Raw genomic sequence first — 12,174 nt, 5'->3', positions numbered from 1 at the left:
CCACATATCCGTGGTGTTTCAAAAGGCTCTTTATTTCTGGGCCGACCAGACTCATTTTTTTGTCCTTAAAAAGTGCCCCTGGAGTACATGTGGTGCGTTCCCATGATGCTTTCCTCCACTTCTAGCAGTTTGCCAGACACAGGTGGAAGGCAAAATGTATTTCTGAACAGCTGAATGAAGAAATGAGAAAGAACGTCTTCACTACAATCAGAGCTATTCCATCATCTTGTTCATCAATATGGTCACGGTTATGATCAAAAGCATCATGAGGGGCACCTGGGTGGATCAGTCGGTTGAGCGACCAACTGCAGCTCAGGTCATGATCTCACAGTTGGTGGATTCAAGCCCCATGTCAGGCTCTGTGCTGACAGCTCAGAGCCTAGCGCCTGCTTTGGATCCTGTGTCTCCCTTTCTATCGGCGCCTCTCCTACTCGCGCTATGTCTCTCTCTCTCTCTCTCAAAAATAAATAAACATTTAAAAAAAATCCTTTAAAAATTTTTTCTCTGTCCCTGGGGCACGTGGGTGGCTCAGTTGGTTAAGCATCCGACTTCGGCTCAGGTCATGATCTCACAGCTCATGAGTTCGAGCCCCACGTTGGGCTCTGTGCTGACAGCTCAGAGCCTGGAGCCTGCTTTGAATTCTGTGTCTCCTTCTCTTTCTGCTCCTCCCCCACTTGTGCTCGGTCTCCTCTCTCAAGAGTAAATAAAAATGTAACAAAAAAATTGTTTTGTTTTGTTTTTTTTAATTTTTTTTTCAACTTTTATTTATTTTTGGGACAGAGGGAGAGAGAGCATGAACGGGGGAGAGGCAGAGAGAGAGGGAGACACAGAATCGGAAGCAGGCTCCAGGCTCTGAGCCATCAGCCCAGAGCCTGACGCGGGGCTCGAACTCACAGACCGCGAGATCGTGACCTGGCTGAAGTCGGACGCTTAACCGACTACGCCACCCAGGCGCCCCACAAAAAAATTGTTTAAAAAAAGCATGAAAAAGCAGCAACTCAATCTTATTTATTTATTTTTTCGTATAAATAGCTCAGAGAGTACGTCTGCCACATTTCTAATAAGATTTTGTATAATGTGAAGTTGTATGGGAACTGCTCTTACAAGAAAGATTTCTCCTTTTTAAATACTATCAATCAAAAAAGATCTGGTAATGAATATAGAAAAAAAAATCCCATTGCTGTGGTGTTAACATTCTGGAAGGCAAAACGTGTCGTACAATTTTTGATGATTAACATTTGGAAGTTTTTAGCACTTTCTCAATAATGCCTGTAAGAAGGTATTATTGGAACATGTTTCCTCATATGAGGATTTGTCTCTTTTTTTGTCTCTTACATTCTCCCACTGGTGCTATTTTTATTCTCAAAGGGTCTTCCTTTTACTAGTGGAGAGGGAGTTACAACCTTCCCATGGTTATTAACAAGTGAACAGAAATCATGCCAAGTTACTGGATTTTTCACTTTAAAATGTGTAATTGTATGTTATGTGAATCACTGTAATCAAAAATGTTAAAGAAACTTCTGGCTTCCAAATGCTGTGTGTAATAAACACTATCGCAATACGCCCTCTCCCCATCGGAAAATGATAATGATTCTGGCACTGGGGAGAAGGTAGTAGAGTCATTTTAGATTGAAGAATAAATTTGGGTTCTCAAGTATTTAAAAATCTAAGAGAAGACGCTAGAGATTTTTGGTGAAATTTCCTCATGCCTTTTATTTTATTTTATTTTTAATTTTTTTTCAATATTTATTTTTGAGACAGAGACAGAGTGTGAACAGGGGAGGGGCAGAGAGAGAGGGAGACACAGAATCCAAAGCAGGCTCCAGGCTCTGAGCCATCAGCACAGAGCCCGACGCGGGGTTCGAACCCACCAACCGCGAGATCATGACCTGAGCCGCCCCTCCTCGTGCCCTTTAATAGGCAAGCTTGTGTATTGTCAACACATACCAAAAGAAATGTGGCAAGGGCAAAGTTAATTCAGGTTAAGAGTTAAATTAAGGCAGAAGGTGAGATTTGGAAGATTTTGTATTTTAGTTTTGCTTTTGGCTTGATCCGAGCCTCCTGAGTCCCAAGGACAGAGTGAATGATTTGAAGAAATCATAATCATCCAGAAAAATAATTCCGGGTGCTGAATGTCCAGCTGTACTTAGAGCAGACAGGTTAGGCAATGATAAGCTGTGATTTAAAGATAAAAGTGTGACTGTGACACAACTTTGGCATACAGGAAGATGGTTCTAGGTTTTCCAAAGCATACTATACCTGACTCGTTAATACATGGTTATACCACAGTTTACATGGACACGGACGTTGGAATGAACACAAAACATGCACCTGTTGCAAGAGACAGAAAAGGGAGGATGGCTGCTAACTGAACTTAGGTCCAAAGGGTAAATTCAAGGTGGGTAATGATCACACTAGAGGAAACACTTTCCTGTTCGACGACCACCATCTTCTCTGGCCTGAGGCACTGCAGTAATTTTCGGAGTAATCTCCCAGTGTCCACCCTTGCCCTTCTAAGGTCTTTTGCCAACATGGCAGAGTGATTCTTCTAAACTGAAAACAAATCATGTCAAGCCTCTGCTAAAATTCACCTCACTTCCCACGTATCTCAGAGTAAAAATAAATATAGGTAAATCAAAACAAAAAAAGAAAAGACCTTTTCAATGGCCTGTGAGACAATTACCGTGGGCCACTTTACTTCTTTGACCTAATCTACTTTTCTCCTCTTCATTTATTCCATCTAGGACACTGGTTTCTCTCTTGTTTCATAATAACTGGCATGCTTCGAGCTTTCTGTTCCCTTAACCTGAATGATTCTTACCCTAGATAATCTGCAGGATGCACTCTTTCACTTCTTTCAAGGCTCTGCACAAATATCACTTTCTTAATGAGGCTGACGTCAACTGCCTTATTTAAAATTACCAACCCTCCGGGAGCCTGGGTGACTCTGTTGGGTTAAGCATCTGACTCTTGATCTCAGCTCAGGTCATGATCTCGTGGTTTGTGAGATCGAGCCCCACATCGGGCTCTGTGCTGACAGGGCAGAGCCTGCTAGGGATTCTCTCTCCCTCTCTCTCTCAAATAAATAAGTATATAAATAAATAAATAAATAAATAAATAAATAAATAAATAAAATTATCAACCCTCCTTTCTGTATATTCTCAATCTCCCTTACCTTTCAACATATTTTCATAAGTCTTGTCCTAGTCTAATATACTCTATTATTTGCTTACTGTCTTTCTTGTATATCCTCTGTCTTCCTCCTAGAACATAGGCTCCAAAGGGCAGAGCATTTTTTTTTTACAAAACTAGAATCTGAGACTAGCATCTGAATTAAAGTAGGTGTTCAAAAGATATTTTTGTCATTGTTGAAAAACAGTAAATGTTTAAGGACAGGTAGGAGAAATGGTAATGTAGGTTTTGTGGCAAAAAGTATCAAGAATCTACTTGAAACAGTGAATGGAGAACAGTTTTAATTGATATTTCAGGAAAATCATAATTATTAACACCTTCTAACTTTATTTTTTTCAGGTCCCAGCTGTTGCAGTTTCTAATATTTGATCTTCCTGCTTCTTTCTACTGTGTGCTTCACTTACCTCTCCTTTCAAGTTTATTTAAATTAAATTACCGGGCGCCTGGGTGGCGCAGTCGGTTAAGCGTCCGACTTCAGCCAGGTCACGATCTCGCGGTCTGGGAGTTCGAGCCCCGCGTTGGGCTCTGGGCTGATGGCTCAGAGCCTGGAGCCTGTTTCCGATTCTGTGTCTCCCTCTCTCTCTGCCCCTCCCCCGTTCATGCTCTGTCTCTCTCTGTCCCAAAAATAAATAAACGTTGAAAAAAAAAAAGATTTTAAATTAAATTAAACTATTTAAAAAGTTTATCCATTTATTTATTTTGAGAGAGAGCATGAGCAAGGAAGGGGCAGAGAGAGAGGGAGAGAGAGAGAGTCCCAAGTAGGATCTTCACTGTCAGCAGTGTCCAACGCAGGGCTCAATCCCATGAACTGTGAGATCATGAGCTGAGCCAAAATCAAGAGTTGGATGTTTAACCTACTGAGCCACCCAGATGCCCTTCACTTCAAACTTTTTTACTGCCTTAGCTCCTATACCATTTTCTAATACATCAATCCAATGCAAATGACCAAATTAATTTGAGTTTACTACTTTTTTTTTTTTAATTTTTTTTTCAACGTTTTTATTTTATTTTTGGGACAGAGAGAGACAGAGCATGAACGGGGGAGGGGCAGAGAGAGAGGGAGACACAGAATCGGAAACAGGCTCCAGGCTCTGAGCCATCAGCCCAGAGCCTGACGCGGGGCTCGAACTCCCGGACCGCGAGATCGTGACCTGGCTGAAGTCGGACGCTTAACCGACTGCGCCACCCAGGCGCCCCTGGGTTCACTACTTTTTACAAGGCATAATGCAAGAGAAAATGTCTTTACGTTCGTTTTATCTAGAATAACTTGATGAACAATACACGGTTGGAGACACATGATAAATCTAGAATGTGTGTTTCCTAATCCTGCCCTCATAGGGCCTGCCCGACCCCACCCAAGCATCTTCTCCACTTCTTTATATTTATTATGCTTGATTTAACCAAGTTGTCAACTAAAATATAGAAAAGTATTGGTAGAATAATATAATTATATTGTATTGGTTCAGAAAGGATTTTTGGACATTATCTAAAACAGTCTTCTCAGGTTAGGAAATTTAGGCAAAAATTATTACCCGGCTTCCTGGAGTCACATAAAAAATCACATGTAGTTAGCAATAATTGCAAAAGTCCTGACTTCCAGCTAAATGTGTGATTGTTCATGATCATGGTGTACCAAATATGCTATAAAATGTAAAACTGAGCTCATATACTGTAAGAAAAAAAGATGATTGAATTGACAACAGAAGAACCCTTTTTTTAATGTTTAATTATTTTGGGAGAGAAAGAGAGAGAGAGAGAGAGCATGTACATGAGCAAGGAAGGAGCACAGAGGGAGAAAGAGAATCCCAAACAGGTTCTGCACTGATTACTGTTAATCCCCTTCACCTATCACCTACCCACCTCCTGTCTGGTAACCATTTGTTCTCTGTAGTTAAGAGTCTTGTGGTTTGTCTCTTTCTTCCCCCTTTGTTCATTTGTTCTGTTTCTTAAATTCCACATGTGAGTAAAATCATATGGTTTTTGCCTTTCTCTGACTGGCTTATCTCACTTAGCATTATACCTCTAGATCCATCCATGTTGTTGTAAATGGCAAGATTTCATTCTTTTTTTATGCTTGAATAATATTCCATTGTGTGTGTGTGTATGTATATATATACGTGTGTGTGTATATATATACACACACACGTATATATATACATATAATTCAATTCATTCAATACATATATATATACATATAATTCAATTCAATACATATAATTCAATATAATATTCCATTGTGTGTGTGTGTGTATGTATATATATATGTGTGTGTGTATATATTATATATATAATATATACACACATATATATTATATATATAATATATACACACATATATATTATATATATATATAATATATACACACATATATATATACATATATATGTGTGTATATATATACATACATACATATGTATGTACATATACACATATATACATATGTATATATATACATACATATATATATGTATATGTGTGTGTATGTGTATATATATGTGTGTTTGTATATATAGTATATATATAATATATACACACATATATATATTATATATATAATATATATACACACATATATATACATACATATGTATGTACATATACACATACATACATACATATGTATGTACATATACATATATACATATGTATATACATATACATACATATATATATATTATTTTCCATTTATCTACATTTATTCCAAATTTGCCAGCTTCCATAATTTGGCTTTGTAAATAATGCTGCAGAAAACATAGGTGTGTATACGTCCCTTCAATTTAGTGTTTTCATATTCTTTGCGTAAATACCCAGTAGTGTGATTACTGGATCCTAGATTAGTTCTGTTTTTAATATTTTGAGGAACCTCCAGACTCTCTCACAGTGGCTGCACCAATTCATTCCCCAACAGTGCACAAGGGTTCCTTTTTCTCCACATCCTCAACCACACTTATTGTTTCTTGAGTTTTTGATTTTCGTTATTCTGACAGGTATGAAGTGTTCTCTCAGTGTGGTTTTGATTTGCATTTCCCTAATGATGAATGATGTTGAGCATCTTTTCATGTGTCTCTTGGTCATCCGTATGTTTTCCTTGGAGAAATGTCTCTTCATGTCTTCTGCCCATTTTTTAATTGGTTTTTGGGTGTTGAGTTGTATAATTTCTTTCTATATTTTGGATACTAACCCTTTGTTGGATATGTCATTTGCAAATATCTTCTCCCATTCAGTAGGCTGTCTTTTAGTTTTGTTGGTTGTTTCCTTTGCTGGACAGAAGCCTTTTAATTTGATATAGTCCAAGTAGTTTAATTTTGCTTTTGTTTCCTTTGCCTCAAGAGACATATCTAGAAAAACATTGTTATGGCCAATGTCAGAGAAATTTCTGCCTATGATCTCTTCTAGGACTTTTACTGTTTCAAGTTTCACATTTACGTCTTTAAACTATTCTGAGATTTTTTTTTTGTAAAGTTTAAAAAAGTGGTCCAGTTTTGTTCTTTTTCATGTAGCTGTACAGTTTTTCCAAAACCATTTGTTGAAGAAACTGTTTTTTCCCCATTGCTTTTTCTTGCCTCCTTTGTCAAAGATTAATTGACCATATAATTATATGTTATTTTCTGGGCTTTCTATTCTGTTCCACTGATCTATGTGTCTATTTTTGTGTCAGTACCATATTGTTTTGATCTCTATAGCTTTGTAATATATCTTGAAGTCTAAAATTGTGATACCTCTAGTTTTTTCTTCTTTTTCAAGTTTGTATTGGCTAATTGAGTCTTTTGGGCTCCATAAAAATTTTAGGAATGTTTGTTCTAGTTCTATGAAAAAAACTGTTGGCATTTTGATAGGAATTGACTTAAATCTATAAATTTCTTTGGGTAGTATAGACATTTTAATGATATTTGTTCTTCTAATCCATGAGCATGGAATGTCTTTCCATTTGTTATATTGTGTTTTATTTCTTTCATCAGGGTTTTATAATTTTCAGAGTATAGGTCTTTCACCTCTGGTTAAGTTTATTCCTAGGGATTTTATTATTTTTGGTGAAATTGTAAATGGAATTGTTTTCTTAATTTCTCTTTCTGCTACTTCATTTAGTGTACAGAGATGCAACAGATATTTGTACATTGATTTTGTATCCTGCAATGACTGAATTCATTGATCACTTCTAGTAATTTTTGCTGGAGTCTTTAGGGTCATATATATATATATATATATATATACATATATATATATATATATATATATGTATATATATGAACTGTGAGATCATGACCTGAGCTGAAGATGGAGGCTTAACCAACTGAACCACCCACGTGCCCCCATCTTCTTTGATTTCGGATTTTGTTTGAGTCCTCTCTCTAGAGGAGTATCAATTATATTGATCTTTTCAAAGAATCAGCTCCTGCTTTCATTGATCTGTTCTATTGTTTTGTTTTGTTTTTAGTTACTATATCATTCACTTCTGCTCTAATCTTTATTGTTTGTTTCTTTCTGCTGGTTTTGGGTTTTGTGTAGTCTCCTTTCTCTAGTTCCTTTAGGTATAAGTTTGTGTTAGGTTGTTTATTTGAGATTTTTCTTGCTTCTTGATGTAGGCCTGTATTGCTCTAAACTTTCCTCTTAAGACCGATTTTGCTGCATCCCAAAGATTTTAGACTGTTTGTGTTTTCATTTCATTTTGCTCCATGTAATTATTTTTTAATTTTTATTGTATTTTTGAGAAAGAGAGAGACACACACACAGAGCATGAGTGAGGGAGTAGCAGGGGGACAGAAAGGGAGACACAGAATCTAAAACAGGCTCTAGGCTCCCAGCTGTCAGCACGGAGCCTGACACAGAGCTTGAACTCACGAACCACGAGATCGTGACCTGAGCCAAAGTAGGCACTTAACCAACTAAGCCACCTAGGCAACCCCTCTGCATATAATTTTTAATTTCCTTTTTTGCTGTTGACCCCTTCATTGTTTAGTAGTATGTTATTTAACCTCCATGTATATGTGGTTTTTCCATATTTTTCTTTGATTGATTTCTAGTTTCATTACATTCTGGTCAGAAAAGATACATAGTATGACTTTGATCATTTGGAATTTGCTGAGACTTGTGTTATTGTCTAATATGTGATCTATTCTGGAGAAGGCTCTATGTGCATTTGTAAAGAATGTGTATTCTGTTGTTTTAGGATGGAATGTTCTCATATATCTGTTAAATCCATATGGCCCAGTGTGCCATTCAGAGCCACTGTTTCCTAGTTGATTTTCTGTTTAGATGATCTATTAATGTAAGTGGGGGGTCTTAAAGTCCCCTACAATTATTGTATTGCTGTCGATTAGTTCTGCTTGTTCTTAACTGTTTTATTTATTTATTTAGCATTATTAATATTTGTTAACTTGTATTTTTTTTTTTGAGAGAGAGAGAGAGAGAGAGAGAGCGAGCATGAGTGGGAGAGGAGCAGAAAAAGAGGGAGAGAGAATCTCAAGCAAGTTCCATGCCCAGTGTGGAGCCTGACACGGGGCTTCATCTCATGACCTGAGTGGAAATCAAGAGTCAGATTCTTAACTGACTGAGTCCCCCAGGAGCCCTGATTATTAACCATTTTATGTCTTTGGGTGCTCCCCTTTTGTATGCAAAACTATTTACAGTTGTTATATCTTCCTGTTGGATTGTCCCCTTAATAGTCACATAGTGTCCTTCTTTGTTTCTTGTTAAAGCCTCTGTTTTAAAGTCTATTTTGTCTGATATAAATATTGCTACCTTGGCTTTCTTCCATGATACACTTCCATGATAAATATTTCCCCATCCTCTCACTTTCAATCTGCATGTTGTCTTTAGGTCTGAAATGAGTGTCTCATAGGCAGCATATAGATGGGTCCTTTTTTTTTTTTTAATCCATTCTATCACCCTATGTCTCTTGATTGGACTGTTTGGTCCATTTACATTCAATGTAATTCTTTTTTTTTTTGATTTTTAAATGCTTATTTATTTTTGATAGACAGAGTGCGAGCAGGGGAGTGGCACAGAGGGAGACACAGAATCCAAAGCAGGCTCCAGGCTCTGAGCTGTCAGCACAGAGCCCGATGCGGGGTTCAAACTCATGAACCATGAGATGATGACCTAAGCTGAAGTCGGATGCTTAACAAACTGAGCCACCCAGGTGCCCCATTAATTCTTGATCCGTATATATTTATTGCCATTTTGTTACTTGTTTTGCGGTTATTTTTGTAGCTCTCTGATTTTTTATCCTCTTGCTTTCTTCTCACACAGTTTGCTCATTTTCTTTCGTGGTATACTCAGATTCCTTTCTCTTTATTTTTTGCTTATCTATTACTGGTTTTTTATTTGTGCTTATCATTAGGCTTGTATATAACATCTTCTGTCTATGGCAGTCTATGTTAAGTTGATGGTCACTTAAGTTTGAACCCATTCTTTACTCCTTTCCTCCCCACGTTTTAGGTATATAGTGTCATACTTTATATCTTGATTTTGTGACTCCCTTGACTGCATTTTACAGATATACTTCTTTTTACTGTCTGTGCTTCCTGTTTTCTAACTGTTACTTATGGCCTTTCCTTTCTATTCAAAGACTCTGCTTTAACATTTCCTGTAGGGTAGGCTTAGTGATCATGAACTCCTTTAGCCTCTGTTTGCGTGGGAAACTCTTTATCTCTCCTTATATACTGAATAATATCCTGGCCGGATAGAGTATTCTTGGCTGCAGATTTTTTTCTTTCAGCACTTTGAATATATCATGCCACTCCTTTCTGGTCTGCAAAGTTTCTGATGAAAAATCCTCTGATGGCCTCATAGGCTTCCCCTTTTCCTGCTCCTAAAATTCTTTTTCACTACTCTTTGCCGTTTTAATTACTATGTATGTATATATGTATCTTGGTGCGGACCACCTTGGGTTGGTTTTGATGGGGTCTCTGCCTCCTGCAACAGATCTGTTGCCTCCTGCAACAGATATCAATCTGTTTCCTTCCCCAGATTAGGGAAGTTTTCAGCTATTATTTTTACAAATAAATTTTCTGTAAAACCTTCTCTCTCTTCTTCTTCTGGGATCCCTACAATGGAAATGTTATTACACTTGATGGAGTTGCTGAGTTCCCTAAGTCTATTCTCATTTTGCGTGTTTTCCTTCCTCTCTCACCTGCTTAGCTCAGCCGCTCTGCATTATTCTGTCCTCCAGGTCTCTAATTAGTTCTTCTGCTTCCTCTAGGCTGCTATTTATTCCATCTAGTTTATTTTTAGTTTCATTTATTATGCTCTTCATCTCTGATATGTTATTTTTAAACTCTTTAAGGGTCTCACTGATACCCTCCACATTTTTCTGAAGTCCTATGGGTGAAGTTATGATTATTACTTAAATTCTGTCTAAGGCATATTACTTATATCCACTTTGCTTAGATCTCTTGTTGTAGTTTTGTCCTGTTCTTTCATTTTGGACATATTCCTGTCTCCTCACTTTGTCTAATTCTCTCCGTCCGTTTCTGTGTGTTAGGGAAGCCAGCTACATTTCCTTCTCTTGAACCTGGTGCTTCAGGGGTATCTCCTATGTGTGCTGTGTGGGCTTTGCTGTTGAGTCTTGACTGCTTTTCTTTCAGTCCAGTCATCTGCAGTGGTTTTCTTTCCATGTTTGGGGCAGTGTTTTGTCTCTGTGGTGTTAGTGGACCAGTCTGGGGCCACCTTGGGTTCGAGCTGAGTCTGACCAGGCATTTGCCAGAGATGCAATAGTAGCAAATTGCGGGGCACTTTCCCTGTAGTGTCCCCTAAGAAGTTTTCTTTGGTGAGTGGGGCCTACAATCTCACCCGCACACTACAATCTCACCCAGCCCACTGCCGGGGCAGCCTTCTAACTGGCATGTGTGTTTATCTTCCTCTCATCCCAGGGCAGGAGTCACTTTGGAGTGATGCTGGCCCCTATTGGGGCTGCTTGCACACTGTCAGCCTTGGGACCCCAATTTGAATAGGCTATGCCCAAGAGTTTTTTGGAACAGGCATGCCACTGCCACAGACATGGGACTGGCCAGGGTAGGATCCACAGTTTTAGTAAGGCGCATGCTGGTCTGCTTGCAAAATGAGACCTGCCACCACCACCACCTTTACAAAGCCAGATCTGCAAAGCATGTATGGGCAGGGCACACAGTTTCAATAAGGTGCCTGCCAGCCCTCTGTGCGACCCACTGCCACCACTCTGACTGCCAAAACTGGCCCGGGACCCTGCAAAACCTGTGGGGCGGAGGACTGGGCGTTGGCAAGGTTTGCACTGGTCTTCTGGGGGGAGGGGACCTGCAGTGCCAAGACTGAGGCAAGCATAATTGGAAAGGGCAGATCTTCTGAAGCAGCATGGGAAGATGGGGGTGGGGGGGTGGGGGCTGGTGGTGTGTATTAGCAAGTTAGGTAGTGAATCGGCACGGCACTGGGTCCTGCAGGTGGTTGCTGTTTATGTTGAGGGGCGGGGGAGGGAAATGGCACCTGCCAGTTCCTTTGTTTTTGGAGAAGTCCAATAGGGGAACACTTGTAAAGCTAATACTGTCCCTAACTAGCTATATGACTTTACAACAACCACTTCCTTCAGCTCATTGGACTTCAATCTCCTTTTTCTGTAAAATGGAAAAGCACAATCAATGAGATGTTCTCGAAATAGTTTCTGGGCTGACATCCCACGTATATGACATTTCATACTACACAATATGCCCTCGTGGAAGAGGGAGGCCCTGTGGGCTGTTCTCTTTTCATAAAGGCACAGAAGTTAACCTTCATCTAAGTGACTCAGTGAGTGTATGGTAGATAAGAAACAGGTGATACGTATCTCTTCGGCCGATTATTACTCTGCAGAGCCTGAAAGAATCTGTGTGTGATTATAAGGTCTTGCCCCCCCCCCTTTTTTTTGCACTGTACTTACACAGGAAGTATAAATACATGAACAAAAGGGATCCGAGAAGTGCAACCCTTCGAAAATTGTTCAGACGGAGACCGCCCAAATGAAAAACACATGC

This window comes from Felis catus, chromosome B4 (assembly GCF_018350175.1).
Source record: "Felis catus isolate Fca126 chromosome B4, F.catus_Fca126_mat1.0, whole genome shotgun sequence".
Taxonomy (NCBI): Eukaryota; Metazoa; Chordata; class Mammalia; order Carnivora; family Felidae; genus Felis; species Felis catus.
The sequence above is the reverse complement of the archived record's forward strand: the minus strand, read 5'-3'. Positions refer to the sequence as shown.